The sequence below is a fragment of the Notothenia rossii genome, assembly GCF_949606895.1.
Source record: "Notothenia rossii genome assembly, chromosome: 2".
Taxonomy (NCBI): Eukaryota; Metazoa; Chordata; class Actinopteri; order Perciformes; family Nototheniidae; genus Notothenia; species Notothenia rossii.
This window is the reverse complement of record NC_136904.1, coordinates 15,640,479-15,668,107: the sequence shown is the minus strand read 5'-3', so window position 1 is coordinate 15,668,107 and position 27,629 is coordinate 15,640,479. Positions and strand designations below refer to the sequence as shown.

Sequence of the window (27,629 nt, the reverse complement as noted above, 5' to 3'; positions counted from 1 at the left end):
TATCAGAAAGTCCACTCTGTGTTTTCCATACACATTATTTTCATCCATTGTATTTTCGAAGTAGATAAATTGGAATCTAGTTAAGTTGTTTTTCCTGCCGTTAATTTTCTTTCTTTTCTGGCTCAGGTGCAGGAGACTAAATCAAGCTGTCAGAAACCAGACTGCACAGCTAAACGGTGCACAGGCTGAAATGCCACCTGTCCACAGCTTCTGGCGATTTATTATTTCCCTGTTTATTTATTTCCAAAGTGGCAACTAGATATTTGTAAAAGTCCCTACTGCTTATGACAAATGTGTTCTGTTTATTTCACACAAACCCTTTTGTGAAGGTATGGGCTTTTTCACCACAGCTAATGGTTGCTAAAAGGATGGGTTTCCATCCATTACCTAATCAGATGTTTAAGATTTGGTTTAAAGCATTTATCAATGGTATTACACTGAGGCCAGCCCAGAGCATACTCAAATTGAGGCATTTTGGTTAATCCGATTCTCTGCAAACCCCCTACAAATCTTCTTGGGAGCCCATCTCATCTCAGTGAGGGGCTTGATGGCTAACTGCTCACCCAGAGCACAAGCTTATGCGCGGGCCACAATGAGGTGGGAGTTAGGGCTTTAAGGACTCTATTATTCATCCCTGTCATTAGCTGTGTGACATAAGGAGGTCTGCTCCGTCTTTGCTGCTGTCTGGCTATTAGAACAACCCTCATCCACTCTATCTCTGACATCCAAATCCATGCTGCATTAAATGCTACATTTCAAGCGTTTTTGCAAGTTATTTAGAGTCAAAATACCCAAAGAATTCTATGATTCTATTAGTAATTTCAGGATGTACACACAATATTTCGAGTTCATTCAAATGAATAATTTTTCAAGAGTTCAGGATTAAAGCAGAGCAGTTGACACTGGTTGCCTCACTGTAATCCCCTTTGACCCCACTCCCAGTACCCCGACCATGTCTGACTTGAGGTCACTGTTAATCATGACACCCCACCAGAGTGTGTCTGTGTGTGGGGGCATTTTTGTGACCGTGAGATAAAGAGCATGGATGTGTGTGTGCATGTATGTTTCTACACAATAGAGATGATAAGTAGGAGGAGCCGCTGGTTGGAATTTTCCTTTTTACAATATCCAGGGTCTTACTCATCAAGGGTTTGAGCTTTATTCACGCAGTATTGTAATTTCAGCTTTTGGAAGACAGTCAACTAAAGTTGTTTCCACTTAGCAGTGCATGTGGCAGAATGTTAGGCTTGGTGATTGGATGTCTTTTGCTGAAAGGCACATAGTCAAAGTTAACATCTCCCTTTAAGATTTTATGTACATTGGCTTCTACTTTTTTTGATCAAAGGAGGAGAGTTTCATGTCCACACCAGGGCATTCAAACTGAAAGTCACATAACGTTGTGTGTGTGAATACATGGACAAGACTTTGAAACAGCTCCTACCAACTCTAGTTTATAATGTGAAGTTAATCTATTTGAGTATTTCAACTTTTCAAAGTGACTCACTTAATAGTCAAAGGTAAATTGAAATGTTTACTTGGTGAAATTAGAAATTATTGTATTTAGCATTGGTTGTCCATACAAAATCCTTTACCCACATCTTAAGACACACATCAACGAGGCAGAGGGTTTTGATTGTCATCATCAGACTGGCCACTTCTGTTCCTATTGTCTGTCTTTCAGCTTGTTTTTTCTCCCCAGTGTTCTGCTTCTGTGTTTACTCTATTACTTGGCCCTAATGCGTATCTGTCTCAGTGGTCCACAGACATTTGCAATACACACACAAGCTAGCCAGTGATGACACTAATGGAGTGTTTAGTCAGGAGTACATAGACTTATTAACCAGTTGAGAGAATGGGCTAGATGGTAATCAAATAAAGCGGAGATAAGTTAATAAGCTGTATGTGCAATGGAGTAAGCTACACAGGGTTTATCTTGGCTGACATGGCACCTGCATGCTACTCCTTCAGACGCACAAGCAAGTTACTTTCGGCATGGTTAAGTGAATATTTGCTTATATCTATCTAGAAAAAGAGGATGGACAGAATGAAGGTAGAAAATGCAAGGGTTATAGCAGAGAAGTGTTAAATAAAGGTAGAAAGCTAGTGTCCAAGAAGAAGGTGGTTGAATGGGGGAAGGAGCAAGAAGAGAATGAGCAAGGCTGATTAACTGGGGCCCGTACGAAGGAGGTAGAGGAGGGAAAGGCAGCGGACGGGGCCCAATAGGGGGTATATCTGTGTCGGTAGCGCTCTATATCTTTCATATCCCTGCCCCCCTCCTCACTTTCACATATCCATCATGTTAATATACCTACAGCGTGGCCCTCTGGGTAATATATCTTTGACCTGTGATTACGCTAACAGCTTATTGTTTGCACACTGAACAATCCCATTATGTCCACGATCTGTTTACATACAGCCTTGCTGTTTAGATTAGTATGGTGTGTGTGTGTGTGTTAGTGTGTGTGGAAAAAGGCAAGGCGTTGCTCTATGCGTTTCTATGCACTTTTACACATTCTGCCAGTGAACGCACATCTCTTCATGTTTATGTGCATGTGCTGACCCCGGTCATTGCCAGATAAAAGTTACATGCTGCCTTATTATCAGGGTAAAAACAACGCAGTATTCAAAAGCAGAGAAAAGCAAATCAACCTGTCAAACATTGCCTGCAGCTGCGCATAAATGCAGGTTTGTTTGATTTCTCAGAAAATGGAAAGCCTTGCGGCTCAGAGAAGATCAACACTTGCTCAATGTCTTGTTTCCTACCACATACAACGTCTCATGTTTGAGTGACATCTTCATCCTTCCTGTATTTTAAATCTTCTTTAACTAATCACTGCTTGGTCATAAGTCCTAATTTGAAGTTTGTTTACATGTTGACTGTAAATACCCTTATGTTATTCAGTGTGCTTTGATAGTATTTGAATTAAGATTCCCTCATATAAATGACACCTGTATATTGCTAAAACGACAATTTAGTGTGCATTGAATGGATTTTAATTAGTATGATTTCATTCATTGAAAGACACCTGTTAAACAGAGTTGGAGTCAAACGTTGTTAGTGGAGCTGTGTCGGAGAAACAGTACAGCTGTTGTAGGCAGGCTTTGAAGAACCACTGGGATAGAAGTATTCATCCACAGGGCTAAACATCTGGTTGAGCTGAGGGCCATGCTCATTAACACAAAGTTAACCTCAGACAGGACGTGAGGTCATGACACCCCAGAGAGCTGCATTGCGGAGTAACACTTTGAGGTAAAGGGGTTATTGAACTCTCAAAGAAGAATATTCTTTAGGTGGACAGACCAGGAGAGTACTTGAACATGAGTTCAGTACAACCTTATATTTTGGTCAGAAATATTTATTTTCCTCCCCTACGCTTTCTCCAAAGCCTCACTTCCTTTCTCTGCTCTGCTCTCGGACTTCTCTGGCAGTGCGTAGATTCATTGAGATGTGCAAATCCCTTTGACATAGGATGAATAGACAGTTGCTGGCCCGATGCCCCATGCCACTTTGTGTGCTGCCACTTAATTGGAGCGCCCCAGTTTGCCTTCCCTCCTCTTTTCCTACCCTCTTTCACAGTAGCCAGGTTCTGTCTGACATCAAAGGCGAGGTTATGTGTCTCTTCAAAGAGTTTAAAATCTATCAGCGCTACTGTTCAGCTGAAGAGGACCTTTTACAAAAGGACCGGGGTTAGTAAAACTAATTTCTGTCATGTTACAATACTTTTTCTCAAATCAAAGTAAGCGGATGTAATCCAGTGACTAGGCCTACCGGCATAACCTCTTCTATGAATAACAATCCATCTACAAGTCAACATGCAAAGAACAGCATCAGCGACTATACATAGTGGATATACTGTACATATATACAGCAAAATATTTGAGTGGTGCAGTGTATGATTGTGCATCTGTATGCATGCGCTCATATGTGTTAGTGTGTTTGTGTCGAAGTGAACTAGTGTCTTGTTTTCTCCCGATTGCTATGTGTGTCCATCAGTAGAATGGACACTTTCGTCAGGAGGCTTTGGGGCCATGCAGAGGAGAAGAAAACTGTGGGGAAAACAGGGGAGGGCGTCACTGATAAGTTGATTTCCTAGGAGCATAAACACTGAGAGGTAGAGGATGCACAATGGTGGATGTGAGGTGTTCAACAACCTAGTGATGTCCCTGTTGTCCATGCAAAGATGTTTAGTCTTCACCAGCGATGGGGTAACCTATGATGTTGTCTCTTCATTGGCTTGAAATTTTTCTTTCAGTCCATTTGGTTATCGTCGTAGTCCATTGAAGACAGAGATCAGAGTTCTCATGTCTACCATCCAAACAATGAGGTCTTATCTTTCCTTCTGTGAGTCTCAAGATTGGACCACTGTTTGAAACATTGCAAAGAAAAAAGTGGCTCTCTCCGGCTGTCGGCAGTTTCCACACAGCAGTTACAACCAACACATGGTCAGTTATTGCGATGGAAAATAATAAATTACTAGGTACACAGGGGGAGTTTAAATAATAAATTAAAAAACATAAAATATAAACATTAAGTAGTGCCAAAGTAGACTTTTTTTTAATAGCCTTTTTCTTCAGTTTCACCGTTTGTCTCCTGATGGAACTGATGAATGATAAAGAAACTGCTGTCTTATAATCCTAATAAGATATTCAAATAATGATATTACCTATACAGTAGCTAGTGTGTTTTTGTGTATATTTAAATACACATACAATTATCCAGATACCTGGTACTTCCTTTTAAACTATCAGAAAACAAGTTTAAGTATTTTTAGATTTTTAAAAAGCTTGTCTGAAATATCAACATACTGATATTTGGGAACTACTAGGGTAATGGTAAATATACACTAAAGTATGTTCCATGCTGTTGTCTTCATTTATCTCTATTTACATGTACTAGTGTGGATATTGGAGAGGAAGACTAGCTATGTAAAGAGAATCAGAAGAATAAGAAGTACAGTTTACAGTCCAAATAACTCCTAAGAGTTGAGATATTATGTTCAAAATGATAAATGCATGGTCTCTGACAAGGTAAGAAGAATACTGACTCTATAAGGAAAATATTGAACCATGAGTACTCTATCCACAATCATGAAGGTTTAAGAAGTTGGTGGGAGTGACTTGGTATGTTTCCTATATTAGGAATAACAATAGGGTTTTATTATGATCTATTTACAGAGGCATGCATCAATGCTCTTCCCACCAAAGAGAAAATAGTCCTTCCAATGTATCGATCCGACATTGTCAACCGTCTCATGAGTCTTTCTGTTTGTTTTTTTTGTTTTCTGTATTTTTTAGAAAAAAGCTGGAGGTAAAATATTAGGAAGGGAATCAGGAGTTGTGAGAGGCTTTCAATAATTTCACTCTAGGAATTTCGAGGGAAATTTAGCAGGTCTTGTCTTTTCTCTTCAGTGAAGTCATTTGAATGTTGTGCTTTGTAGGTGTCTTTGTGCGATTGGTCAGCCACTCTGATGTCATCGCTGCTTCGTCGTTTCGGTTATCTGTTAGCAGGAAAGGAAAGGCGGAGGCAAGACAAGAAAAGGAAAAAAAAAGAGAAAAAAAAGTTATTAGTGTGACTCAGACCACAATCCTCTTGCAGACTTGTGTGTTGCTTTCACACAAGCACACACAATGAAGTACACAGTGTGAGCTACACAAGACCCTTGTCTAAACTCTGTTCCCCAGTCGAGGGTTTACGGTGACTCAAAGTGAGACAGACACTGTATTTGGGGGGTGGGGTTGGCTCTCTTCTGTCAGTGGTGCCACTGGTGCCAGTGTAAGACAAAGGCAGAGTGACCACCCTGTGAGTGTACATGGCAATCCCACTTGGCTGAGATTCAGAGTGACAGTGGCTACAGCATGGGGGGGTGACTCTTTAATCAACTTCAATTAAGGCCAAGTAGTGACGAGCAAATTCAATGTGGATGAGTGTACTCCATGCTACACTCTTATATTATTCAGTTTCTTTTACTTCTGTTGTTCTGTTTTTGTTCTTTGTAATACACAAAGTATGGTGAGACCCCTCACCAGCTTGTGCTCTGCGTAAGGGTGATTCATGTAGTCGGAATGAGCTCTTTGTGGGTTGACCATTAGACACAGAGACTATAGTGGAATTCAGCTACTATCTACTGGAGATCCAATTACATGACCCTACTGTAAAGGTGCCTAGCCTGCACCCGTTATAAATCACCATAAACAAAGCAAGTATTGACATTTCGGTGCATACAGTTACAGATCCACTCGGGCCTGTAAAATCTGAAGTTATTATCGTATACATTCAATTTGTCCAAAGATGATGTTATTTATTAGCCATAAGATTTATTTTTATATTCACTGACACAATTTTAGTATTCCCAAAAGACCTCGCGATCTAACATCTTTTAATAAAAGACAGAGTTATGACTACATTTATTTTACTACTGCATTTGTATTATGTATCATCACACAGTCATTTCTCGGTGGACGCCTCCATGTGACATTGTCTCATGTGTGCCTTCCAACAGCACACATCCCTGCAAGCTATATGTCTGTGTTTTGTCCACCTATTGCGCAGCAGTGAGCCATGTTCTATGAGCTAATATCCTCACAACTGAGATCACAGCCGTTGCCCCGGGGCGTGCTACATCCACTCTCAGACAACAGCAACAGTCAAGACTCCAGCCCGTCAAGACTGAATGTGGTCCCATGGTGTGTGATAACTGAGTATGTGATGGGAATGCAGGGCCATTTGGACCTCCAAAGCCAGGTGTTAGCACTTCAGCTCACTGCCTCATCAATAATTGACGGAGGCAAACCAATCAGAACAATTTGCTCCCCACAGCGAAGTGCTAGAGCCGCCTAACACCGGTGAATCATTAATGAGGCAATTAGCTGAAATGGTTAGACGGTTAGCTCTCACTGGCAGCGCTCCTGTGACGCTACTGCGACGGGTCTCCTTATGCAGGAGCTGCTCATGATGGAGTGATGTACTGGCCAACACAAGCTGAGGGAGAAGGAGAGGAATCACACACCAGTGCTTGGAGACAGAGCTGAGCCTCTTTAAGGTTGGAGTGTAACTTGTGTCAGTGGTGCCAGCTCTCCATCTGTTGACCACGGATCAGAGGGCCAATAATGGGAACAAACCCAATTGGCCATTACCATGGGAGATTGACCTTTATTGGTTGTTGTTACCATTGCACAGACCAACAGAAGCCGTCTCCCGGGTGATTCAAGTGTGGGAGAGCCTTTATGGACATGGATAAAATCGACCTCAGCGACATCACTCAAACATGGGGGAAGGAACAACAACAATAACAGCAAAGATGGAGTTTGCCTTTGAAGAGCAGAGATCCTGGATTGTTGTTTGAGAGGAAAATCAAAGCCCCTAGGGAGCTGCTCACAAAGCCTCATCGATTGGCCATATTGGAACCATTTCATAGTTTATCGATGCTCCTCTGCCTGCTCTCTCAGCCCTGGGTCCAGTACATGCTCAATTAAACCAGCAACCTTGATGTCAGGAACAAACCGTGCAAACACTACAAGCTGCATGGATTACTCCCAAACACACACTCCTATCTAAAGTAAATATTTCACACACTGCCCATTCTGTTTATCCAGAGATTCAAATTATATTGTTTACTGTTCAGTATTTACAGATGTTACCTTCAATAAAGGTTGGTATTTCCACATAATATTTCAGTATATCACCTAATCAATGTAATGCATTCTCATTTTCAATAAGTCTTTGTGATGGAGGGATTTTAAGTGAAAGTGAAGAAGCAGGGTAATGGAGGGAGGGAGTAAGGCTGAAGGAAAGGAGGGGGCATAATGCATGCGGACTCTTAAGGTGCATTATTTAAATGCAACCTTATAGCAGGCAACTATGATCAATGACAGTCATTGTAAAGAAACACCAAATAATATCATTTTAATGAAAATATATTGCATGTATGCTTTAAAAGAGTTTTATTTTTCAAATGTTTGCTTATTTGTTTGTTACAGGAGCAATTAATATGTCCAAAGACTCAGAACTAGGCAATTAAAAAAATGTAATAGTGTGAACATGTACTTCATACTAAACAACTATTAACGTATTTTTTGCGATTAATTATGACTGTGACAACTAAGTGAAGTAAAAAAACAATGCAGTCTCTTCCTGTAGTTCATGGCTTTCAATGAAAAGATCACAAATAACTCTTCTGGTTTCAAGAGTGCTTGGTTACCTACTGTACCTGTGGACATCTTTTGACAGATTACATGTTAACCCTGTTGTGCAGAACAGAAAATAAGAAAACAGAACTCTCTCCAGTCACCTTTTTAGCTGGTGCCCAACAGTAAGTGTATGATGCTATATTATTACACTGCTGTTACTTATGATAATTATAAAGCAATTTGGAAAAAGAAGAAAATAGCTCAAGTGATATGCTCCATTATTTGCCCCCTTTTTAACACTGTTGGGCTCGATTTCCTTAGAAGTCTGACAAATTCCCTCCGGTGTATTGGTAAGTTACGCTTCACAAAGCAATCAGTTTGGGAAATAATTAAGTATTGCGATAGCAGGCACTTCACAAGAGCCATAGAATGTAGATAATAGTTATCTTAGTTCAATTAATAATCATACATTTTAATAAGCTTCATCCAAAAATCAATGTCGATTAAGAGTCAAAGTGTTAACCTCAACCTGAGATTGCATTTTATGAAAGGTAGTCATAACGTTTCTATATAACCTGTAAAGAACAATTTAGGATTCTTTGAGACTCCTTTTTTTAAATCACCAGACTAAAAGAGTTATGGATTTATAACCTCTGTAACAGGCCTCTAACCTGGTAAGTATTCAAACATAATAAACCTTTATGTTTACCATTTAATCTTTGATTTAATAATTGTTTGATCGACAGTCGTGCTAGAATGGTAGTAATTTAAACATTTTTCCAAAGTCTGTTTTGACCATCATATTTTAGTGTCTAATTGGCTGAATAAAATGGGATAAACAAGTATATCTGTTATGTTAGAAAGCTTGTAAAATATGTAATGCAATTGCTCTTTTCAGGCAGCAGTTAAATGCACATAGAGTTAAATATTGAAAAATGTGATTCTCCAACAATTTATTGCTATGCTGATTAATTGATTAGTTTGGTTGACCTGTGTTCCTGATATTGACACTTGTCCAGATATTGTAGACTGCTAGTCTCTGTTTAATGATTATTATTCACTGTTATAGCCCTCTCAGGATGCCATCCTCAATACATATTTGCAAACAGGAAATTTGCAGTATGACTTGAGAGAGTCATAACCATGGCACCTTTTGCGTTTTGAGACTAACGTGTAATTAAAATAATAAATCAATATTTATTAAGCAGTAATAAAGAACAAAAGGGGAATAGAATCAGGTCACATAATGATAAAGTGGATGGTGGATGGTCCTTTTTAAAGAAGCATTCCACAGTGCGGGGATATATACCAACAGGGAATTTAAATATACAAAATTACCTTAATTAAATACTGACATACTGTAAATCACTTGACACACACACACACACACACACACACACACACACACACACACACACACACACACATACACACACACACACACACGCACACACACACACACACACAGACGCACAAGCACAAGCACATTCACATTCACAAATGCAGGTACAGAAACCTCACCTCACCCCAGGACCCCCTTCCTTTCCAAACCACACTTTTCAAATGTGGAGTCTACACTTTTTACATTTAGTAACCACAGCTTTCCCACAGTTATAGTTTTAAGACTTTCATGCTTGCAATAGCTACTGCAGATAGAAAACACCTGAAAGCCCGCCCCCTCTCTCACATTGCTGAGCACAAAGAGAGTGAAACAGGCCTCACTGTCCACACTTTCCAGCCATCTACTGGAGTGTGGAAAAGAGATGTTAAAAGCTTAATGGACCACTCCTCCTATTGTTTAAAAATTGCTCGCCGTATAAATGGCTAAAGAAAACATTGGTTGGCCTCAATTATGCATTGAAAATAAAGTTATGAGCTAGTGGCTGCATTATTGATGCTGGCACCGGGAACAAGAGCATGTTGGCAATGTGTCACTGCTTTTTTGCTGATGCTTCATCTTGTATTGATAATTGTTCATCTAGAAAGCCCATGAAGTCTTGATCTGTGAAAGATGGAAAAACACACCATGAATATTGGAAATCTAATGCAATATTACGGGAAGAGGAAAACAGATAACATAACACTGAGTAACATAATGGAAAAAAGACTGGTGTGGTTTTGAGACAGGACGTAGAGACTGTCTGTTGTTTGAGCAATTTATTCTGAAGATCCCTGAAATGTCATTTACAAAATTGAGACAATGCATTTTCTACCTCGAAAATGTGATGCCAACATTTCTCAACAGCCTGTCTGAACACTGTGTGCTATAGTATTTGTATGCATTAGGGCATTAAAGCAGTAAAGCTCCTGTTCGTGGGACTGTCCCGTGTGGCTGCTGCACTTCCTGAGATGCAAATGCTTGTGGTTCTTCTGCTCATGGCCTTTCTACATCCTATTTTTTGCCCTTGACTGCGTCGCAGATAACTATTCTTATCAAAAGCATGCGCAAGAGCAAGAAAAAAAAGATAATTCATTTGCTTTTGTAATAGTTTTTGCAAATGCTTAACCAAAACCAACATAAATTATAAATTAAAAAGAGAAACATATTAAGAATTGGTTTGAAATTGTCTGCAAAGTGAACAAAACGCTGGTCTCAGGCAAGGCTATGTAAGTAGATAAGTCTTTCCATTGATCCTTCTACTGAAAAAAGACTGTTCAAGTTCAGTGTCTGGTGCCAAATGCACGGGTCATATTAGTCCACAGCTATATTGTTATTCCTTTTTTATTTTAGATCATACATTTTTATAAACTTCTAAATGTATTTCACTGACAACAGACAGTGGTTGTTTTCCCACATTGTTTTCTTCTTTTTTAGTACACCACTTTCACTGTAGTTCACAAATGGATATATACACACATTTACTGTTGTGTTATTTATGTCCTCAGACGATGAGAGAGGTGGAGGGTGTCCTTATTTTGGAGTTGGATAGCACCGTGTTGTAGTCTGTAGGGTCAAGTGTGACTCTGCAACGCTGCAGGGAGGAGTGTACTGTAGCTTGCCTGACTGACTCTGTTAGTCATCATTCTTTAAGGTCTCCATCCCTCTTTTCCCCTCAAGGTGAAGCGCATTGTAGCAGAAACTCTAATCAAACACACTCATACTCACACACATGATTCACAATTCAACATCAGTAGATATATTATTACTTATCATATTGGACAGTGTAGCTTCTATATGAAATTCCTGCGAGTCAAAGCCTCAGCCCTTTTCTCTGTGGATCTTTTTGAGTGATTTTTTTTTCTGGAGAGCCCTTTCCAGTTCAGTGGGGTATATTTAAGGTTAAAGAGACTATAGTGGAGACTCCGATTACCCAATCAGATCCTGTGTTTATAGACTAAGCCACAATGAGAGCAGCACTGCACTCATTTAGTGTTTCGCAATCTGCAGCCATTTAGCTGCCTCTGCACAGTCACACACTGTGAAGGTAACGTCTTTCAGCAATTGTGGAACAGCTCGGAGGAGACTAATAATGTTCCCTTTCATTTTCAGCTCATTTTCTAATAGGATTGTTTTTAACATAAATCCATATTTAATTAAACATATATACTTCAAATAAGAAAATACATGTTTTTGATTTATTTTTTAACTATAGTGTCTCCATGTTATTTTCTTTCTCATCTGCCAAAATCTTTTTTCATTGTTTCATATGGAAAAGTTTTAAACAAATGCTTTTGATTTAACAGAAAATCACTTCTTTGCAATCTTAAATTTAAAATCTAAATTGTTATATATTAGCTAATAAATTGTTCCATATCAAATAAACATTCTACATATGTTTTTCCAAATACACGTTGTGGGGTTCAGATTCATAGATTCATCACTATTTTGTTAAAAAAATAAATTACAGGACATTTCTGACCATATTGGGTGGCATTTCTTTTTGAAAATGCTTTAATTATTGAAAGGAAAAGAGACATACTCCATAAACATCAGCAGTTACATTTCCTGCAGGCACTGAAAACAAGCTCAATGAATCATCTCTCAACATTTGAACGCAGACAGGTTGAAAGAGGTTGACAAAGACACGAATGGAGATAAAGAAAATCAGAAGTGAAACTGAGCTGAAAAACGTGGGTCTGTGGTATTTATTACGTAGCATTATGCCTGGCCTCAGGCCACTCACAATCGAACATCAGGTTTTTTGCGATGCTACAGAGAGAAGGACGTTTTGTGAGGTTTGAGCATCGTACGTGCGGCACAGACTTTAACAAACAGCATGTGGCTATATTTTTCTGCTCTGTGTCAGTTTCGTGTCTCCGGTGACTCAACTCCTGTCATGATTCGGTCTTTCATCTCCATAAGAGTGACTCCTGAGATGCTCTTACTTTTATTTCCGATAAATGACTGATTTTATGTTTAACTGGCAGTAAGAGTCCACTGTTAACCTTTCCACACCTCCGCAGCAGTGTGTTTTTCACCTCATTTGTGAGGTGTGAGATGTGTGCTAGTAGAAAGCCGCCCACTCTCTTCCGTTCCAGGGTCCCATAATGTTACCCTGTGGAGGAGCCGCTGAAGAGATCAATATCCATCAGACCACTCAAATAAATACATTTATCACACAACTCGCTACGCCACGACACTACAGCATGTTACATCCGATGGGAGGCAGAGATACAGAGGTTCAGCCACCAGCTAAAGAAACTGCCGTCAAACACATGTTTCTGTTTTTAAAAAAAAGGTCATACAACACAAAGGTTGTTTAAATGACATTTAGAAAGAAGATGACAGACTTTTGTCTCTCCCCTGCTCAAAAACAGCAATACTTTTGACTGTTTTCTTCATCTTTTGAAAGCTCTGAGTGTTTAAAAAAAAAAACGTCTGAGAAAAATGTTCCTTCTGTCCTCCCTCTGCTGCAGATAAAGAACAGGCGTATGAGTAATTATGGTGCATTATCGCCAAGTAACGTTTCATTGCTACATTTTAAGCTGTGTAGTGAGCGGTGACAAACGAACGACCATTTTAATTTCTATCAGGAGGAAAAACACATGGCTGGAGCCAATGAAGTCAGCTCTCTCATTCTGCCACTGACTGAGACCATCTGGACCAAATAAAGTTTTTCCCTTTGAATCAACAGCTGTTGGAAATTACACGGAAACACTTCTTCTCTAGATATCAGTCCTTTCTTTTTGCACTCCTTTTAAAACCAGCCACGTTTGTTTTATGGTTTTAGTTTAGTGTCATATTTGATCAGTGTTCACAGAGCAATTAAAATAAAACATGACTTTCTAAATGCACCTGTTTCCAGTTTCTCTGCATGTTCCACTCTGTATCGTTCTCCCTGTAACCCTGCCCTCTCTGTGGTGGTGATTGAAGGGTTGGCCATGTCAGTCAATCTGTCAATGGCTGACAGTTTTACAACACATGCACTACACTGATGGGTACCATCACTCACGTAACGATTGCCCTACACACTGAAATCAGAAGACAAGACGGAGTGATTGAAGAAACAGAGGTAAAGAGGCAGTTGAGTAAAAACAATGGGTGTGTCTAACAGAGAAAGTGAGAGGGAACAAAAACAACGTTATCTGTGTTTCATCTACGAAACTGTGTAGTTTATTTTCCTCAAGGTCTTCGTATGGTTTTTAACTCAGAGGTAGATTTTCCTCTCTGCTGCTGAAATGGAATCACTGTGGTTTTCTTTTTTTCCACTGGCCGTAGAAGAGTTTTTTTCACTCTGCCGGCAAACCTGATAGTTAACACTTCATTATGTCCTGGATTATTATCATAAGGCCATTACATTTAAACGATTTTCAAAATGATTATTTTCAAACCGCTAAATCATCTTGTATGTTTTAAACATCAGTATAATCCATGTTAAAACAATGATGTGCTTTTTAACGGTTACTGGTTAAAAACTTTGATAGAAATGTAAAAGTAAACAAAAGGATACTCTTTTGACCCAGATGTTCTCTGCAACCTTTTTGTATATGCAAATACAGTAAGATAGCACATGTCATATCCACATATATGCATCTTACCATTTCATTTCAATGGCTTTTTTCCACCTGTTGGATGACCTCAGACAGTGACGGGAAACTGTCAGAACTGACGGCACATGTCCTAGACAGCTGGGTCAGCAGGAAACCACAAGTATGCACATTTGAGACTGGAGTTGTACTTACATCTGAGCTAATTGGGGAATATATATGACCTGATGGTTTTAGGAAAATGTAGTTTGAATTGCCGTAACCTTTCTTTTCTTTGATTTAAAAAAGATCTTCGCCTCTCTTTCCAAAAATATTGCTGTTTTAGTTATTGAAAAAATATTGAATATAGCTCATGCTCACTCTATCATTTTAGTAGCTATTGGTTTGACAGTGGACATTTTGAATGTGGATTTATCATTTCCATCTCACAGCCTACAAAACTGTGCTGCAGGAACATTTGCAATTTCTTAGGAACGAAAAACAAATATTAAATCAAAAATTTGATCTGTGAATGTTATAATTAACTCAGTAAAATGTCATCTACTTATGGACTTAATGGGTTGGGATCTGCTTTCAACATTAGTTTGACACTTGACAGTGCTGTAGATTAATTAAAAGAAGCCATGCTACAAATTGAAATTACAGCACAAGCTGTAGTGTCTCCCGAGACCCAGGGGAGGAAAGTCCTAAGCGATCCTCAGAAAGCAGGAGGCAAAGGCTGCCCAGAGGAGAGAAGCAAACGAGCCAATCTGTTTGTCTGTTTACGGGGAATGGCAGCAGAAGCATCTTGCCACCCCGCACCGTCATATGGGAGCCAGGCTCCCACAAACACATGCTTAATGACTCGATTTATTCACTCCGTCACTATATCTTCCTCTCTGCCTCTCTGTTTTGAGTGTTTTCTCTAATGGTCTTGCCCATATGCACTTTCCATCCCGATTGGTATATAGCTGTGTCTAGGATACTTAGGTGTGTGGAGAATGCATGTGAATGGCAACAGTTGAGTCTGAACTGTGGCCTTTGAAAAGTGTGTCGTGTCCCACTATAAACGTAGGACATGGGTCTCTGGTAGTTGCAGTCACGGTTGGGTTGTGTTTTGAGCGGCCGTGTGATGCGTGTCATGACATCTGGGCCAACGATGCCAAAGCATCGATCACACTGTAGCTCTGGAAGGTCTCTCAAAAGCTTTATTCTTAAATCTATGCTGACAGGCGATGACATGATGGAGACGGGGCTGCTGAATTGATTGTCTCCTCTCTCTCCTTTCACTCTCCCGCTTACACTCCCACTCCCCCTCGGCCTCACTCTTCTCCCTTGCCTTTTTGTCCCATCTCTCTCTTCCTTTCTATGTCTTCTCTCCCCCTCCCCTTCCCCGTCTCTACTCATCGCCTGGATGTGTCGAGCACAAGATGTCAGATTATTTCCCAGCAGACACTGCGCTGTATGACAGAGGACTGGAGCTGTATATCACTAGATGACACTTCCTCTTCTCCCCCCCCTCTCTCCACAGACAACATCAAATATCGCCAGGCCTTTTTGATCACTTAAAAGGCTTGTATTAGGAGAGGAGCCGGTGCTTAAACAAAAGCAAACAAAGTGTTTCATCTGTCATGTTTGTCAGTGGGCCATATGTGCGGTGTAACAGCTTTTATATCAGAGAGGTGGTAAACCACATGATATCACGCGTTATGGGACTCCAAAAACAACTGAGTTGCCAATATGGCCATTCTTCGGTTACTTACATTTTATACTTATGTGGTACAACAACATATATGTTATGAATAAAATAAAACACAATTTAAACATGTGATTATGAAACATACAATCCCTTGGGTTTCAGATGTTCACTAAACCTGGGCTTCAGTCCATTCCTTGTAATTGTAATTGAATGCAGGCTGAGGGCTTTGGTACGGGTGGGGTCGGCCCGGTATCCAGGCCAACCGCTCAGCATATTGTTTCTGTGGCACCTGTCCCCCCAGATTAATAACTCTGAGGTCTGCGCTAGCAAAGCATGCATGGATACCACAAATTACAATACTAATTCAGCACTAGGGATTTATACACAGCCTCTCCCAGGATTTATGGCGAACTGAGCAAGAGAGCAAGAAGCGAGAGCGGGAGAGAGGAAGGGAGACTAATAATGCTAGCAAAAGTGATTAGCTCAATGGGAGAAATTGTGCGTTTGTAGTCCTGCGATTATTATTGTGTTTCTCATCACATAATGAGTTTGAACAATGCAGTTAATGGTATTATTGGCGAGCCACCAGAAACGGGGTGTATATAAGCTTGATAGCACTTTTTCATCAATAAATCACTCCAGTGCACATGGCAATATTTAAATCTATGTTATTAAAATTGTTGGAACAACACTATCAGATTTATGTTGTGTTATTTTATTATGGATTGATTATCATCATCACAGGCATATCTGATTTCCGTGGAGGCAGCTGGAGCGTGGTTGGTTTAATCCATTTTGATTGCTCTGCAGAGGAATGCCACTGCTCTGCTTGAATGGACAGCCGTGTACCTCTGATGATTGGCTTAGAGAGAAAATAAATAAAGCTTCTTTCTTCTGTCCCCTCGTATTTGTTTCAAAGTATGTGTATCTTTTAATATTTCTCCATCCTCTTTATTCTAAATAGAAATTAAAAACATGATACTGAAACATTGCATCTTCCAATTTAAACTCCTCTTTTAGTATATTGTAAGTCATTTATCTTGGTAAGACTTGAGACATGGGGAGTCTCTATAATCATTATCAGCTTGATGAAAGCATTATGAATCACCAATTGCATTTAGTGGAAGAAGACAAATGAAATTGACTAGCATAAAAGGCCTACTTTTGTTTTTCATTTGCATTAAAACAGAGACAGTATAAATCAAATGTGTTTAACAAGAGAAACACAAGAAAGAAATAGAAAAACAAGAGTCTAGACACATTCTCTTTGCTCTGTTTACAAAGTAGCCTGATATAATTATAATTTGTTTGTTTATTCTGTGTCGTGATGAATGTATAAATATATGTAGACTGGACGATGAAGGAAGAGATCAGTCTCAGCACGGAGAGGCATTCGAGTGTGTATGCTCACTGATACGGCAGCAGAACTACCGGCTCTCAGAACTGTGACAGCCCTGAAATTACAATTGAGTTTTACTCTTTCCCGCTTTTCCCTCCCTCTCCACGCTCTCTTTCTCTTTCTCTTTCTCTTTCTCTTTCTCTTTTTCACTGACGGCTCAATAACAGGTGCCATGCTAAGAGAGCTGTTACAGCCGTCCCTGAGTGGTTGTGTCAGCATCAATGTTAGGGTTGAGCTTTCCAACCTGCTCACCAAGCAGGAAAGAGGAAAAAGAGAAGGAGGGAAAAAGTCTCTCTGGTTCCCAAATGATGCCCGCTGGGAGCCATCGTGCGCTAAATTTCGCCGGGTGGTTCTCCCCTGTTTTCCGTCTTGAGGCCCCCGGACTCCGATTTACAGACAGAGCCATATTGGGCCTTTCTGCATGGTGGGGCCCAAGCAGCTGTGCTCAGCAGAAAAAAAATGACAACAACAAAAATAAAGAAATCAACAAACACATAAGAAAAGCTTATTTCTTTGCAAATGCTTAATAGGGACTTTTTTTGTGTGCCATCTGCAGAAAATGAACCGTGTAACCGGACCTTGATTGCAGTTATACAGGTTTGTCCTGACTATTCAAAAAAGCCCAAACTGTTGTGGAACGGGTTCAAAATCCTTGCATCCGCATCAAAACAAATTCCCTAAAAGTATTTTTCTCTGCCGTCTTTGACTTGAAGAGACAATTTAGTGTGTGTGACTCAGCTGATAATGATATGGCCTGCTTTTAACACAAACAAGGCGATCTGTCGTCATGATTGCTCATCTTTAACTCCTCTTTAAGCACACTCCTTAAGATTCGAGAGGTTCTTGGCAAAATCTATGCAAATGAAGCTGCTTTGTGAAAAGACGCATCACTGTGCATGAAGCCTGGAGCGGGCAATAATCACAGACGGATTGTGTGCAAACAAGAGATGCTAAGCACCTCAAACCTCTGCAAGCGACAGAAACACACACTGAGAAACGCACCACAGGGTAGAAGAGATAAGTCAAACAGTCAGGTGATTGCTCAGTTTTTTTCGCTGATGATCAACAAAACAACATTATGTTTACCTTTTTAAAACTTTCCGATTTTCTGTTTTAACTCTTGAGGATATGTACTTGAATTAAAGGACAACATGTAACACTAATACAAACACGATATGACCGGGGACGAAAGAAGACAAAGTCAAATGATCAGGCTTTGATATTTCACTTCACAAGAACACTACCCTATATACTCTGCATCTCAGCATAAATCATAAACCCTTTTTTCCCTTTCTTTTTCAGGGGAGGAGGGGTAGAGCTATGTTAGCATATAGGTAATCTAAATTTAGCTTCCATACCATCATGGGGCGTTTCATTTTACGCACACAAAAAAAATGATAAATTTCAAAGGTGACCTGATGGGTTTCATTACAGCTGATTGATCGGCCTTTGTGAGGGTGTCACAAAAAGGACAGGGCTAGACATTGTACACCTTCAGGATCCTATAGGACACATAGGCCATCTAACCACAGCACCTATATACAGTAGGCTTGTGATGTATGATAGATCTGAATGATATGTCGGCAGGTTTCTGAAATATTTGCTATTGAACGTAGACATGTTATAGTTAGAAATTAAAATGCTAACCCTGAATGTGCTGTAATTAAAATGTAGAAATAGTGGAAGTACTAACATTCAAACCGACACTTCAAACATTAACTAATGAATGTTAATACAATAACTGCTTAATGTGCTTTACTTGTTCAAATTATTTTCAATTATTTTATCAAAACTAATGACGTACCAGCTGTAGACATAATTATTCTTCATTTAATACATGGTCTCTTCTTGAAAAAAAGGGAGATATGCATACAAAATTGAATATCAATTAAAAACTAATCTAAATGTTATTTATACTTGTGTAACATTTCTGGATATTTTTTTTTATAGATGTTTCTGTATTCATTTGGAACAAAACCGTCATCTGTGAATCCCTCCTAAAGTATGTACTAGTAAATAACCCCTGTAATTCATCATAACAACAAGAAGAAAATGTCAAGGGCACAGGAGTCCCTTTCTTGTTGAGGTCACATGCAAAACATAAACAGTAACACACATTCAAAAACATATACACAAGCACACACACACACACACACACACATTCACATGCTGCACTGTGACCACACTGCGCTACATAGAAGTTGAGGCATTGACAAATCACTAAGACCTGAAAGAGGGGCCGAGGTGGGACTAATTGAAATGAACTTTAGAAAAAGGGGGAACACCTAATTAAACATGAACTTTCAATCCTGTGTTTGTGTTGACATCATGGGGCCTAAATTTAAGCTCATCTTTGTTTGGCTAAACCTGGCGATGCAGCTAAAAGAATACTGTAAATGAACACAGAGAAGGAATAAGGTCATTGCTTTTCCTTGGTGAGTCATTCTCGACACTTTTCTGGAGTGTGTGAGGGGCCCATTCATTATCTACTGCTTTTCCTCAGAGGGACTGTGGCGCATATGGTATCTTGTGTTTCTGTGTGTGTTTTTGTGTTTATTTGTGCTGTTTTGAGACAGCTACTGTGAGCGGTTTGCGTATTGGCATACATACAGTGTGTCCTTATGCACCTGTGTGGGTGGAGGATGGATGAGTGTGCGCATACATGCATTTGTTTGTTGCTGTTTATTGCCTGTTCTATTTTCTGTATTACTTAGTCGGGGACACGGCCCAGTGCAGGAGCTGTGAAGTTTCCCAGTAACAGGCTAATTCCTCAGTGGCTGTTTAGAGTGTCTCCAGCAGTGCTAAGTGTTCTCCTCTCTGTGCCTGATCAGAAAACAGGACCACTTTAGTCAGTTTGTTTAAGGTCCCCCGAGAAGGCTCTCATATCCTCCCTCACCCCTGCCTTTTCCATGCTCTGTCTCTCATGCTCACACACAAACACAATAGCAGTGCCACTTTCACACTCCCTCACTTTGAAATAATAAGATAAGCTCGATGTGTAAGTTAATCATTATCTTACATACATTTGTGTTGTTTAACACAATCCTTATTTATTATCTTTAGTTTGTATTTTATATGAATGTAGGTTTAGTGATGAAGATGAGCCAATGATTGTATAATTACTGAAGTTTGCTTTCCTTCAAAAGGAAACAGATAAACACAGTCGTGGTGCTGTACAAACAAAGAGAGAATCAGATGTGAAATGCGCATTCTGAAAAAGCAGCCATTTGGCATGACATTTGATTCAAAGCTTTGAGTAAGCACTATGTGTTTGTGGATATAAGACATCTGAGGATGATGTTAGGTTTTGAACAGACGGCAGCTAAAATTTATGCTGAGTATAAATGTTTATACTGGCCGATACTAAACAAATCATAAAACAATGCTTACACTTTTTTTACTCAGTATATTATACTCCACAGGTGCTTATTTACCATAAACTAACAATGAAAACTGGTAACGGACAAATTCATTGATTTCGTCTGTTTTCCTCCATTTGCTGGAAATCTGACCCCAGTCTCTGGAAAACCTTTTTACAAAACAGGGAAATAGTAGAAGATCAAATGTATCCTCCTGGCTGGGGTGATAGCAGCTTTTCATAACGCATCTGATTAATACATCTGACTGGATCTGACTTATAAATGCTCAAGGATCATAGATAAAAACTATTTTACACAAAGGCATTATGAATTCCATCAAAGTAAATGTGCTGTTTAGGAAGTAGTTTGAATACAATTCATGTGTTTTACTTCCCGTCTCCACCTTACAAATTAAGTGGATATCATCCCCCTCATTGTGTGCGTCGAGTGTTGATAGCTTCACCCTATTTTACCTGTCTCTATACAGCATTGTAATATACACAGTATAGTGCCCTCATTACATCTCCCCAAAGCAGCTCCCTTTGGATATATCATTTGCAAGGGAAATTCTTTGCATATAGAATTTTCCCACAACATTCAGACATATCCTCTCTGTTTTCCACGGCCTGGTCTGTTCGGCTATCCTTGTGTAAAGGTGAAGTTTCCTCACAAGAGCTGACAAGTGTGAAATTACGATAGGAAGTGCTTCATACCCTGCCATTTACCTTCATTCATTACTGCGCCGTACACACACTCTCTAGAGTCCACAGCTGACTGGTTGATATTGAAGTCATTTCTTTAACCAGGAGTCTAGAAAAATACCACACATATTATGCATGACAGTTTTGCCTTCAGAATATCTCAAACTTTGGGGGAGTTCTCAAAGGCATCAGCTTCCCTTTGGAGTGGTATTGAATACAGAGGTACAAAGGTATTCAAAAGGAGGTTGGGAGTAGAGATAGACTACATGGATTATAGCTCATCTATGCCACTAGTCTCCAGCCCTAGAACTAGATCCATAAGACGTTCAAAGGAGTGCTGGACCACAGATATTTTCCACCAGAAGGTGAAGCAGGTCACAGGGCCAGATAATCGCCCTCAGAGGGGACTCTCTCTCTAATTCTCTCTCTGAATACAATTATTTAATTGCAAAACGCACAAAATAAGGTACACACAACAGTAGATTATAGAACAAAAATGTAAACTAAACTGTAAATGTTTTTAGCCAAGCAAGACTGCACAACCTTCAAGCTGCTAAAAGCTATCGTTAACTGGCTCTGCTGCTGATATTCACACGGATATGTTGTTGCACCATGCAAACACACTATCAAATACAAAATAGTGTTCATCCCATGGATGCCCGGAGAAGATTTGTTCTTCCCAACCTAATTTTGTACTTTACCCGGCACAATGTTACATACAATTACTACTGTAGAATAACAAGTAACGTCAAGTTTTAAGAATTTTTGCATCAACTTGGTACCTTAATATCTGTTTCCGTGACATCCCGTTTTCAAGCTATACATATTTTTTCATTTGGCTTTCCTCATATGAAAGCAACATTGCCAAAATCAGAGATTAAATTCAAAATTGTCATTCTGTGTCTTTCCCCTCTCTAGTTAGTGAGTGTTGTCTGAAGGTTATCCAGTTGACTCTGTGGCCAAAGGAACAGAGGAGACGCTGGGCGGTCATAAGTCTTTGTCTTTGAAGACTGCACGCTGTGCTCGTATCGCTGTTGCAGCGTAATTGATACAGGCTCACGCTGTTGAGCTTAACGGAGCCCCATCATGGCCTTACACTCAGATCTCTCACAGCTGTAGGGCTCAGAGTACTGAGCTCTCACAAAATCACACAAGCATGTGCAAGCACACACAGACACACACAGCCTCACATAACACCCTGCTGGCTTCTGGCGAGATCACAGCTAAAGAGATCCAGAGCGGAGCTGGTTAGACTAACACTAATGGAGATGAGCTGCCTGGTTAGCTGAATGGAAAATTGAGCAGAGTTGATGCTTATTTCATCACAGCAGTAGTCTGTTCCCAGGGGAATACACAGTCAACTTACACTGATTTTAAATCTTTCTGAAATGAAGGGAAAAACTATATTGTGGTGTTTGAGGGAGTTTGTTGGCCTGCTACAGAGCATGCTTTATAATCTGAAGTGTTATAGTGTGTGCAACCGCATGTGATGGATGCTTTTCTTCTAAGAAGCATGCACAAAGGATACATTTGTAGGAGCATGCTGTGCTGAATCAGAGCTCTTCCACTGAAAAGGAGCTCTTCTCACTTGGCTCCTTAGAAGCAAGTGCATTAAATCATGTCACTAGTCCGTCCGGGAAAAAATCTGGGCCACACCTGAATGCATGTGTCCTGCCCGGCAGCACTGTAGCGTAGTAAAAACTACCAAGGATCACTGGCAAGCAGGAGGAGGTCCTCTGCTTTTATCCCTCCGCCTGACATTCTGTGACATTTAAGAAGTCGTTAAAGGTGTGAGCATGTGGAGTGGGAGAGCGTAGCTCCTCAGGCAGAGAAAGACCCTCAGTGCTGTCACCAAATAATACCTTGTTGGATGTACTGTCAGAAAAATCTTAGCATTACATTACACTCTCCCGAAAATATGTATTTTTTTGTACTTTGTTGACAAATCATGTACGGTGGTGCCTGTGGCAGTTTAGTGCTATACTCATCTCTGTGGCACATGTACTGTAGAAAGGAGGATGCTCTGCAATTATCAGAAGGAGTGCAGACCATCTCTGGCCTGGACTCTTCTGGTTGTGTTTCATCGTGGTCATTCTTGGCTGTGACACAAACACGCAGGGTCCACAGAAGATAAGAGTCTCCTCTTTTATGAGCCTCTTCCTCTCCACCAACAAACAGCTATTAAAGTGCGGCCAGATCTGGCTCCTGCTGGTGCTGCTGACAGCTAATGTCCTGCTATTTGTCCATCTCTGGCATCCGTCTCCATAAAGGCCTTGCTGTAAAAAGCCCCGCTGACCTACATCGTTAGGGGCCGATCCTGTCTTTACTGCAGTAAATGTTTGTTTAGGGGCAGTCCCCTGTTCTGAAGTAGCGATTAGCCTTTGGTAGAGAGAGGAGCCCTCAGGTTCAAAGCCCTTCCTCCACTGACATGCTGTCAGCTCCAATACTAACAGAAAACACAGACTGAGAAATGCAGAGGCAGAGACAGGACAGTGATTACAAAGCCTCAGCTCACTGCTCTGGGTCCTGTACTGCTTCTCTAGAGTAAAGAAAAAACAACACTTCCCTTTATCAACCCAATGAACTGACAACTGGTATATATGCTATAGTGGGAAAGTGGAAAAGTGAATATTTTACCCTGGCAGTACACTAGAAAACTCTTACCCTAAGCAAGGCTATGTGTAAAACCATTACCAACTATAAGGCCGACATAACATTTGACAAAGCTAACTCAAACCGGTATTTAGCGGTTAGTTGCTGATATGTAGGCAACAGAAAGCAAATATTACAAAGTAATTAAGACACAAAAGACTCAACCTAAAATACAGTTATTTTACATTTTTAGTTGCATTGATCCAGTTGATGACATTCAGTGCACGCTATATAGCCTCACTCCATCGTGGACACTGAGTTGAACTTTACATCCGAAGTCATCAGTGTAACAATGCTGCTCTGCCATAAAAGATTGAGGCTCCTTCATGTTGAGGCATGTTTATACAATCACCCACAACCCTCTTCATTTTCATCGTACTATTTAACGCCAAACTTAATCGTTTTTTTATTTGTATCGATCATGATCACAATCTTTATCTCATGACAAGTCTGAGTTTTTTCTCATCCTTTGAGCACCAATGTGCACTTTAAAAAGCAGTTCATTTGGAGACATTTCAGGGGCCCCTGCTTGTAAATCAGTCATCCAGGCCTTTTCCCTTTTCCAACTTGTATCCAGGGATCTCACAATCCTCTCCCATAATGCACAAAAGCCTCATACACGTACCATCTAAATCTGTCTATTATAGTAACAGTGAAAGCCAGCCAGGTCACAGTTAGACCTCTGCCTATCAATCTGAGGCACATGCTTTCCACACAGGGAGGTCCTGTGGAGTCCCACAATACAGGCAGGGGTAATGGAGTCCCCAAAGATGCCTGAGGGGACATAAGTCATAGAAAAGAGATGGTGAAAGGGTGTCAAAGCTTTCTACACTCGGATGCCCCCAGCCTCAGGTACAGGCCCGAAGAGGTAGCTCTAGTCCCAAATCCTTTGCGGTTACCAGCTCAGGTCCTTCCTCAGACTCATCCCTCATAGCATGGAGAGAACACGAGAGCTTTGTAATGGATGTTACAAAGTTGACAGCTGGAAATAGGGAGCACATCTGTAATATCCTGTGTGGCCTCTCCCCTACAGTATACATTTAACATCTATCTGTGTCCCTCCCCTGTCTCCAGTATGACAGCCACAGGCCTACATGCTGCTGTGTTAGCAGATACAGATCAATCTGAGCCGCTATTCCCCAAAAGAAGACACATATGACAGAAACCTGAGGAGGTTCTTCATCTGCACATAAACATCCTCCACCTGTACCTGTAACTGAGCAAGCACAGAGTATATATAGTATCATCTATCTTCCAACATAAGCAGTTTTACACTATGTACATTGTGTAACCTCCACATAGACACAGTGGCTGCACTATAAGCCCTTATCTTTATACAGAAGACCGTGTACATTCACATTATGTATTTAGGCAGGCATCAACAAACCAATGCAGTAATGTATTTTACAATAAATACATTAAGTCACTCAAATAAAGAACATTCAAAAATGGAATATGGTCATATTGAGAGCTCCCTTAGCTTTATAGCCACTTTTGATGAATAATTCAAGAAGCACTTTAAATTATTTACATAAAGGTTATAGTGTAATGTTATGTGAAAGAAAATAGATTCCCTGTTAGTGTAGCATTTTCTTAATGTTACCGGGTGATTTTGCAAGCCTCCATGATATATGCATGCTCTAGCCGTTGCTATGATATGGCCTTAATTACTGGGAACACTGTGGCTTGTAATAGAACAAGATGCAGCATTTTCAGGAACATGAATTCAGTACTTTTTTATTTATTTTTCTCTGGGAACTTCCCCGGCCAGTCTGACCTGAACTGTCTGGGCTAAAGCCAAAACTAAACACACAGACATCTGGTCACTTTAATCTTCTTACAACTGCCCCCCCCCCCCCCCCCCCCCCCCCCCCACACACACACACACACACACACCCACACACATCCACACCCACACCCACACCCACACACACACACACACACACACACACACACACACACACACACACACACACACACACACACACACACACACACACACACACACACACACACACACACACACACACACACACACACACACAAACAAACACAATGGCGAGACTGTGGTGACTGTGACATTGTGACATTGCAATTAACTTTAACTTACTCATTGATTATCCAAAAGCAGCTTAGACTAGCAAGGGTCAAGGAGCAGACTTAAACTCTAAGCAGTGAACAAGACAGGAGAAGACAGGTCAGGGGTTGAGGTTGAGATGCAGTTACAGTACATAGATGACTCCACACTTGCATAGACAGTATTTGTTTTCTTATTAATATACAATTCTGAATGGCTTTCCTAAAATAATGTTCCAGGTTATGAAGAGCATGAGTATGTCAGAGGGTATAATTATGAATGTAATATTATAATATTTTTATGAATTCAACTCAAAACAATAAGATGCATGTGTTCATAACGGCACAACTACAACAATATTCCAACTTTCTGAATACACAAAGCAATTAATATACTCCTTAAATCAGGGGTGTCAAACTCAAATACACAGTGGGCCAAAATGTAAAAATTGGTACTAGTCGAGGGCCGGACTGGTTCAATGTTTATTGCAAAACTTATTGAAATGAACTTATTACACATATTAAACCTGGAACTAACAAAGCTGAAATGATTGCCTATAAAAACAACATTAAACATTAAATAATCAGTTGCATTCATGTCTTATGGCTCTATCTGCGACTTTTCCTGAGTCATTTCTTATGATTACATTTTTACACAGGCTTAAAAAAAACAATTTCCCTCAAAGAAAAAAACAAAAATGCCCTGTTGTCGCAAGAAAAAAAGTGCAGAAGGAAACATCCATTTATACTCAGTTTGCTGCTCTGATGCTAGTTCAAGCCAGATACTTGGCATCTCATCTTGGGTGCAAGTTCATCAATGTTTGGGGTCAGGCTCTGAGCTGAGGAAACCCTCAGGATTGAGTGAAGGTGTGCGTGCAATATACCGGCGGGCCAGATCTAATTCAAATTTATCCTGCGGGCCGAAATTAAATCCACCAAGGGCCTGATTTGGCCCCCAGGCCTTGAGTTTGACACATGTGCCTTAAATGGATCATTACAACATATTGTATCATGCAAATCAACTTTGAGTTATATATTGAGATTGTGTTACCAATACAAAAAAAATGGGCAACATATTGGTGCTCAAACAGTGAAGTTAATGACACTCTGTCTCTGTCTGCAATAATGCATCAATATCCCCCAGTTGTATACACAGTATATAGCAAGCATAGTTGTTTCTATTGAATTGAAGAAAAGAGAAAGACAGTATTTGAGAGCAACAGGAAAGCTCGAGTGAGGGCCCTGAGATAACAGAAAGGAAACTGCATTGTCGCTGCCACGGTACACAACCCTTCTGTCATCACTCACAGGAACATCCTCCATCATCCAAGTTTGCATCTCGTTGTTTTAATTTATTACATGTTCCACATGTTAAGTGTGCGAACCTCCAGGGTGCAATTTTAGCAGCGGCGAACTATCAACAAATCTTTGTTTCTCCCCTGGCAGAGCGCTTAGTAGAAGCGATAAAAGCTTTTTTGAGAGAAACAGACTGGAACAATGGTGGGGACTATACTCTAAACGGCTTCCTGTTGCGCTGCAGCGCAAGATTGAGCACTGCTTCAGAAGAGCAGAGAGAGAGAGAGAGAGAGAGAGAGAGAGAGAGAGAGAGAGAGAGAGAACGAGAGAGAGAGAAAGAAAAAGGCGTTTCATATCATGGGTAGAGAGAGCTAAGCAAAGGATGCACCGAGTGAATGAAAGTGAGAGAGACA

The 27,629-nt window shown here is 40.3% G+C and overlaps 1 protein-coding gene across 2 annotated transcripts in view; it reads right to left on the bottom strand.

The window, feature by feature from the left end:
• Positions 1 to 2,945: 2,945 nt before the first annotated feature.
• The window catches only part of mafa (MAF bZIP transcription factor a), a 73,940-nt gene continuing 49,256 nt past the window's right edge, over positions 2,946 to 27,629 (bottom strand). Inside the window, exon 3 of one of the 2 annotated variants that reach the window (XM_079666154.1) lies at positions 2,946 to 5,498. The gene's annotated coding sequence lies outside the window, so the exon portion shown is untranslated. Of the gene's footprint in view, positions 5,499 to 10,099; positions 10,130 to 27,629 lie in introns of those variants that run through there. The other variant, XM_079666155.1, reaches the window with a different exon arrangement.